We start from the raw sequence: 8,290 nt of genomic DNA, 5'->3' as shown, positions 1-8,290 counted from the left end.
CACTTGCCAGTTCATGGCTGATGTGTCCAAGCATTACTACCTTTTCTGCCACCTTTTCTCGACAATGGTTGCAAGATGTGGTTTAATATCATCTCCTGTGGGCTCCAAGTCGTCAAATATTTCAGCCAGCTATTGAAGTGTGTCATCGGCTGAACTTGCATTTGTTTCTGTTTTATCATCGTCAATAAGCTCAGAGATATTATCATCGTCGAGTTCATCAGCACAAACGCTTATTTTGTCATTTTCATTCGAGTTGTTTTCATGTGTAGTATCATTAACTGATTTGTAAGATTTTAATTTTCTGTTTTTCTCATAACGGATATCGTCTTCACTGTCCGTCGAAGTAGAGTTCGATCGGCGCCGTTTATGTCGGCTATTATGGTTTTCCTCAACGTCGGGTTGTTGAGTTGAGTTTGTATCATCCCTTGTTTGACGATGCTGCTACATGATACGTACCATTGATTTCAGTTCAGCTAACTCTTCAGTAATAGTTTGAGTATCAGGCTGTTGTTTGCCCGCTGATATGTCTTCTATGTCCTTAGATGTTTCTTCAATGTTAGTCATACCTGCTAAATGGCAAATGTTGAAATAAGGAGAATTCTAAAATATGGTTATATTCACGATTAGTTACCTGTCCTCTTCTAAAGTGTTAGGAATTATATAACTTAAGTGTGTATTTGTTCCTCTCGGATCAACGAACACGCATTGCACTTCTCGACAAGCGACGCGCGCTTCACATGTGACTCCATAGTGACGTGACTGATGACATTGTAGAATCATTTTTTTTATAGTTTCGTAATAGCACGATTGAAATGCTGCATTCAACGTAAACGACAATTTTTTTAAATTTTTTATTGCAAACATATGTCGGCAAACTTATGCCATCTTCAGTGCGGTATAATGAATATTTGAATGGAGTTAATACATGACTCATGTAATTAAAACATTTAACAACAACACTAACTTTAGCACAACTAACAATGAACAAGACCACACACAAGCCAAACCCCAAATCCATTATTTCAAGCTACCTTACATTGGCCACTACTCACAAATCACAAACAAAAACTACATAACTTGGTCAGACTTTACTGCACAAACTTAGACATAAAACTAGTAATCTCTTCTTTTACAATCAAAAACTTCTTCCTCTACAAAGACACCATCGCTTTCCTCTTAAAGTCCGGTTTACGAATTCTCTTGTGCGGGATGTAATTCTCGCTACATTGGCGAAACCAGCCGCCACCTCTCCACACGGATTATAGAGCATACCACTTCCGATAAAAACTCTCACATATTCAAACACCTGCTCTCATCACCTCACTGCAAATCTAAATACTCACAATCCTGCGTTCGTATATTAGACAGTGCCCACACTCGTTCTTGTTTAAAACTAAAAGAAGCACTGCACATCAAAAAACTCAAGCCTAATCTTAACAAACAAATTCATCATGTCAATACTGTCTTCAACTTGTAAATACTTAACACCTCTAATCACTACATAATTATAAATAACTTCCGCTTCCACCCCTTTTGTCTATACACATGTCTTGTATCAGATTTTTTTATATATTAACTCCACTCAAGTATTCATTCATTAAACTGCATTGAAGATGGCATAAGTTTGCCGAAACATGTTTGGAATAAAAAATTTAAAAAAAGTTGTTGTTTACGTTAAATGCATCAATTTTTTTTACATGGAAAGTAACAAAAAAGAATCTCGGTGACGTTTGAAAATATTATGAAAATTCAAAAACATAGGAAATGAAATGTTGATCTTTTTGACAATAAATTATTTACGGTATGACATTCTTGATAAGAAGTTCTTTAGTGGAATAATGTGCTCATTTTAACTTCCGTTAAAATTTCTCCAAGTTTTTCAAATCAATTTTGAACACATGTTTGTAATGGATATTCGTTTACTTGAAAGTCTGAATTAATGCATAATTCATGATCATTGAACATAATAACAAATTCAAACAAATAGGAATCTTTTAGAAATTGATGAATTTGAACACCATTAAGCCTGGTTCACACATGACTGAGACTTGACTGAGGCATACCTGTGACGATGCCTGCGTTGCTCTTAAGGCAAATGTAAAAACTCATCGCAGACACACTAATGGTGTTTCAGGCAGTTGTAGGAGTTACCTGCGGTATACCGCCGAAATGCCGTAAAAGTTGAGTTGTGTTCAAGTTTCCCGGCATGTCGGCGGCTAAACAGCGGTGTACAGAACTTATCTTGGTTATTTATGTTATATGTGAACGCTTCTCAGATTGACCGGTGGCAATATTTCCCACACGCATTTTTGTAAAAAGATGGCGGATGAATTTTCAACACAGGACACTCATCGCTGACACACTAATGGTGTTTCAGGCAGCCGTAGGAGTTACTTGTGGTATGCCGCCGAAATGCCGTAAGAGATGAGTTGAGTTCCCATCACGCATTTGGGTAAAAAGATGGCGGATGAATTTTCAACACAGGACATGGAGCAAAAAAAAGACTCAATGGAAAAATTCCGATCACTTCACTATAAAAATAAAAACTTATGGATACAATACGCAACTATCGGGCTATTTATGATAAATCGTGTCCAGAGTACAAAAATCAAAAAGTAAAATCCAAATAATTCTCTTTTTTTAGGCGGCTCTCCCATCTTTGATGTATTTGAAATGACTGTTAAAAGGGCAGCTTAATTTGCTAATAGTAACGCTATTTTCAAATTACGAAGCACTATTTTGTCAAATTCAAACTGCCGCTAAAGTTTTGTTGTCAAACGGCGATTTGAATTATGTCATTGAAAAGCATCGCAGACATGCCTCACTCCTGCTTCAGCCACAAGATCAGAAAGCAACTCAGGCTTGCCCTAAATAATGCATCAGTCATGTCTCAATCATATGTGAATTAGCATTTATGTTTTTAAACTTTCTTTGTACATTGTAATGATGTCTCAAGTTAAAGTTTTTGTCACATTCATGTCCATTCCTGGCAATCAAGGCACATTCATGTCTCTTTTAACACATACTCTTTCATGAAGGGGAGGAGATTTCCTGCGACACAGGTTTCCCTCTAATTCTTCCTCGACGCTTTTTCGATATAGGATTGTTGAAACGGAACGAAATTCGTTAATGCAAAAATTTGATAAAATTTGACGATAAACAAAAATATTTGCTGCATTTAACATATACCTAATACTCGTCAAAATAGCTATATTCTTCGCATGAGGTCATAGGAATAATTATTCATGTACTCTAAATGTTTGAAGGCAGAAAAGGCAACATTTAAAAAAAAAATGAAGAATTTTATGCGCTTGTGCACAAGACATTTCAGTAACAAAGTTATGATAAACTCCCGGGTGAAAATGGTTTGAACCCGGGAGTATCGTTACATGTTTGTAAATGTCGATTTTGACTCGGAAGATGACTACCGCTAAGGTTCTCGAAACGTCAGTCAATAACAACAAAACAGTCCTTCTCAGGACTATACCAACCTGGACGATCTACATTTACAAACATGTAACATTTAAGTTACATTCGCTACTTTTGCTGCTTTATTAGCATTCCAGTGCAATATTTTTCCATTCCCATAATTTGCCTCAGACAGTCAAACATTTACTCAGACATGGAAGATATGCTGGGAATATACGTATAAGGTGCAAGTCATGCGCAGGAGAAATGTTAACATAACAGTATTGCCATAGTGACGGATTTTTTTTATTGAAAACAGACCTTGATAGTGTCGTCGGAACACATACCTTTATTATCTTCCATGGATCAAGAAGACTTAAACGAAAGAAGAATAATAGAAGAAAAAGGAAAAGAACAAAGTCCGATTTCATGTTTCAAAGCTGGATGCCAATTGATAATTGAGGTCTTCTGCTGTATCGTTTGGGTTATTTATCTTCCTGTATGCTTGATTGTATCCTTGATTGTATCCTTGATATGCTTGATTACGTATTGCTTAGACAATTGCGTCTGTGGAATCCGCAAACTTGGATCCAAAATTTGGATGCGACTTAACTGCTGTAACACAAATGGTCTCATTTGTTCAATGCCATGTCCGAAACCACGAATGGACCCTTTAACATGCCTTAAGGTAACTTTTGCTTGACTCTGCCTTAATGATGTAATAAATAATTATGTAGTTTAAGATCTTGATGCTTTTCAGTTACGGCTTTATGATCTTCGGGATGAAACTTGTACAATGCAATTGATACCTTAGGTAGTTGTTGTGTAGAACTCTTTAGTTACAAAACGTAATTCAACCTAAAAGTTTCGATATTTAAATTGCACAATGTTTTTTCAGCTTTGCAGGTTTATATAAGCAATTTTTACGTGACAATTTTTATATTGTTTTGTTTTTGTACTTTTGGCAGACACACGAACAATGAAAGCTGTCGTTATAGAATAGGCGGCCTAGAAATCTGTTCAGGTTTTTTATGCAATCGATTTAATTAGCAAATATATTCCTTGATTTATATGCAATGTTTGTCACGCGCGCTATCTCGCGCAAGCTCCATTGCTTTCTATTGCTTTTACCAAAATTTAGACAGTCTGCAATGCGAGAACATACATACGTGTAACTCACGCGAGAAAGCGCGCGTGACAAACATTGCATATAAGTCATGGAATATATTGCACTGCGAGAACATACATACGTGTAACAAATTTCTGGGCCGCCTATGGTTATAAAAGATGTTTTTCGTCTACGTCTCACATAAACCATCAAAATAAAATTATGGCGATAACAGTCAACTGTAATATCACCTGAAACGATACATTCATGAAATTGATCTATAATTAGATTGATGACATCTGACCAGTGCTCCAGATGTCGACCTGATGTTTTGAGGTGGATCTGCAATGTCCATAGCAACCTTGAGCGCTCATTGTGTAAACAAAAAAGAACTGGAGCGACTTACACCCGTTGAGCTAAAATACATTCAACTCTACATGAAATAAATAAATGAATTCGAGATTTCATACCCGACACGCGTGTTTAGTTTTAGGAGATTCTCTTGCAAAGTGACAACTAATTGAACTGGAAAATGAACATTAAATTGAGGTTTATTACAAAAAAAATTAAAAGTTGTTTTCATTCGTTTGTTTGTTGCGTATTTGTGTTGGCATTTGATCATATTGAACAAAAACCAATTTCTTCCTTTTTTGCATTTTTAAGAACTACTGTCATAAATTGTTTGGTAATAACCTTACGATTTCAAACGTTTTCATTATCCTTATGTATAGTATATTGAAGTTTTGATTTTGAAATTTTAAATTGATGTTTAAAGCGTACACTAATTTCAGTGAAACCCTTTTTGATTTAAGTCGAAGGCAGTCGACGGCGTTTGCAAGTATCGAACCTCTGCTTCTTTAACTATTTTTTATGTTTGAATTACATGCAAAAATATTACGTAAGCTAGTTTGCTAGAAATTTAATTTGCTCCTAATTCGCTTGACTTGACATAAATAACGAGGCGTAATTATTGCTAAATATTTATTTACTAATTGATTACATGTTTGTGTTTCAGCGAGTTTTCTTGGTGATTATCATACCTCGCATTATTGCTACTGTTGTATATGCAATTTACGATTGGCGTTGCATGATTTATGAGAAAAAGTCGGTTTTGAATTGTAAACAAGATCATAAGTTTGCTGATGCTGTGTCCTGGATCGACGCATGGCTTTCTCTATCCATCGTATCATCGCTAATACTTATCATAGTATTTATATACGATGATTTCGAATTCGAAAAAAGAGTGGAAAAGTATTTATAGAAAAGGCTCTTTTTTTTCTTTGTTGTTCCTAATGGTACTGACATCAGGGTTTTACATGTGGCGCTTAGTTTCTGGGACAGAAGTTTTTGCGGCTTTACTTTTTCTTCTTTGGGTTCCAATTACTACAGCACTTGTCACTGTTGTAAATTTTGTACCTCGGATTTTGCTACAAGATACTAACGAAGCTACACAAGATGCAATAAATATAACAAATGGAACAGATGGATTGCTGGACGAACTGAAAATCATTTTGGAGCGGGTAGTGAAAGTTCGTAAGATTTGGTTCTATTGGCTTGCTCTACTAATATACTTTGTCGAAATTTTGGTTAAGTTTACGTCTGTTTTACGGGATACTGTGGAAGAACTGGCACCAATCCTGGAAGATTCTTTTCATGATGAATTAAAGGACTTAAACGCACTTAAAGTCATTCTTATGGGTTTTAGATTGGCATTTCACGCTCGTATATTGGGATTTTTTTACGAAAAAATTTTTCACGGTGACAAAGATCTGTTGTCTGAACCATCTAACTTTCTTGATCCTAGAAGAAGTGTCAGAGATCTGTTGTCTAAACTATCTAACTTTCTTGATCCTCCAAGAAGTGACATAGATCTGTCGTCTGAACCATCTAACTTTCTTGATGATAGAAGAAGTGTCATAGAACTGTTGTCTAAACTATCTAACTTTCTTGATCCTCCAAGAAGTGACATAGATCTGTCGTCTGAACCATCTAACTTTCTTGATGATAGAAGAAGTGACATAGATCTGTCGTCTGAACCATCTAACTTTCTTGATCCTACAAGAATTGTCATAGATCTGTCGTCTAAACTATCTAACAGACCTGAAGATGGAACAAGTGAAGTACAAGTATGAGTAAGAACATGTAGAACAGCCAAATATCATAATGAGCATAAAAAATATTTCATGTAGCAATTTCACAAGAAAAATAAGCACCTACCTTGAAGTATGGGAGCTTCTATTTCACAAAAAACATACTATTGCAAAGACTTTTAACTAATAATAATGTAATTTACCTTCCTATATGCCAATTGGCAAGTCTACTGTTAATTATAAGCACTTAATTTTAACATTGATATAGCTACCATATTCATTAGATAAACAATACTCAGTAAAACAAATTGAAGATGTAATAACATGTACTAAGATTTGTATCAATAAACTAAACTTTTTCCTATTTTACTCATCGAAAACCTCTTTTTGCAATGTTCTCTCGTGCTCGGTCTAATTAGTGCATCAAAACTTAGTAATGCAAGAGCTTTATGTAAGACAGTAATTTTTCATATTATTGGCTATCTTACAAATAAAATTTTCTTCAAAAGCTTACCTAAAGGAGTTAATCTTCCCAAACACTTTTTAATAACTTGTATAGCTTGTGTTTTAGCATTTTGATGTACATGTAATAGAATACTTTTGAATTATTAGATTGTTTAGGTATATTACCATATTTATTGACTTGGACACAGATTAGAGAACAAACAGTATTCACACTCTATTGAAAATTTTTGATTAAGGGGTTCTTTACATGATCCCGGTTAACCGAGATTCAGTGAGACGTAAAAGGATTTCGAAGGATTGACAGGAGCAAAACTTCAATCATAACAATTACAACTGTTTGTTCAGCACCACAAGTAATTCTTGTCGTAATTTTCAAATTAGGCCAAACTGGTTGTTTTAATTTTAAATGTTTTGCGTAGTTATTCTTAAATCAGAATATTGTGAAATTGCTCATATTGAATCGTTTCCATTCGCCAAAATCATTTAACGCTTGGCTGAATCCCGGCTACGATGTCTCATGTAATCAGCCACTGGTTTTCACTAGCGATATAAGAATAAGGACAAACAAAGAGTAAAAAAAGAAAATACAAAAGAAGACAATAAAGCAAATGAAGCAAACATCAGCATAAGCACGGCAACTTGACATAAGAATAAGTTAGAACATAAAAAAATTAAAAAGAAAATCCTTTTTTTTACTTCCTACAATCGCTGGAGATCATGCCTGGCTTTGCTTTATCGCTTGTGCTTATGTTGCAAAGAACTGGACTTTCATGCGTATCTTATTACTTTCATGATTAGTGTAATGGAGCCAATCAAATGTATTTTCTGAACAATAGAAACACTAAGTTGTCTATCCAAATCAAATATACATTGAAGTGAACCTTAAACTGTGGAATCGAGAATCAGTTTGTTTGTTTTCTATTTTATAAATTCATTCTCCAAAATTCCACGATTTTTTATTTGGTTTCTTGGTCAAATCTCACACCATATTGGGTGTAAAGTTTAGAAACTTATCACAGCTATCAAATCACTCTTATTAATGAAAGTATTTGATCGTGGTGTAATGTTTACCAACAACATGGCATCTAAATACCAATCCCAAATAACAGTGTACTCACTTATAAATATATATGTCAAACAATTTGCAGAAAGCTGACAACTAACAAAAAATTTTTTCTAAATGTCAGTAAACTCCAACACTAACAGTCCTTCTCAGACG

At 34.8% G+C, this 8,290-nt stretch overlaps 1 protein-coding gene across 2 annotated transcripts in view; it reads right to left on the bottom strand.

The window, feature by feature from the left end:
* Window positions 1–8,290, bottom strand: part of LOC124441196 (nephrocystin-3-like) — an 86,340-nt gene that overhangs the window by 50,776 nt on the left and 27,274 nt on the right. The window lies entirely within an intron of this gene.

Source organism: Xenia sp. Carnegie-2017, unplaced genomic scaffold (assembly GCF_021976095.1).
Source record: "Xenia sp. Carnegie-2017 unplaced genomic scaffold, XeniaSp_v1 HiC_scaffold_20, whole genome shotgun sequence".
Lineage (NCBI taxonomy): Eukaryota > Metazoa > Cnidaria > Anthozoa > Malacalcyonacea > Xeniidae > Xenia > Xenia sp. Carnegie-2017.
The sequence above is the reverse complement of the archived record's forward strand: the minus strand, read 5'-3'. Positions and strand labels throughout refer to the sequence as shown.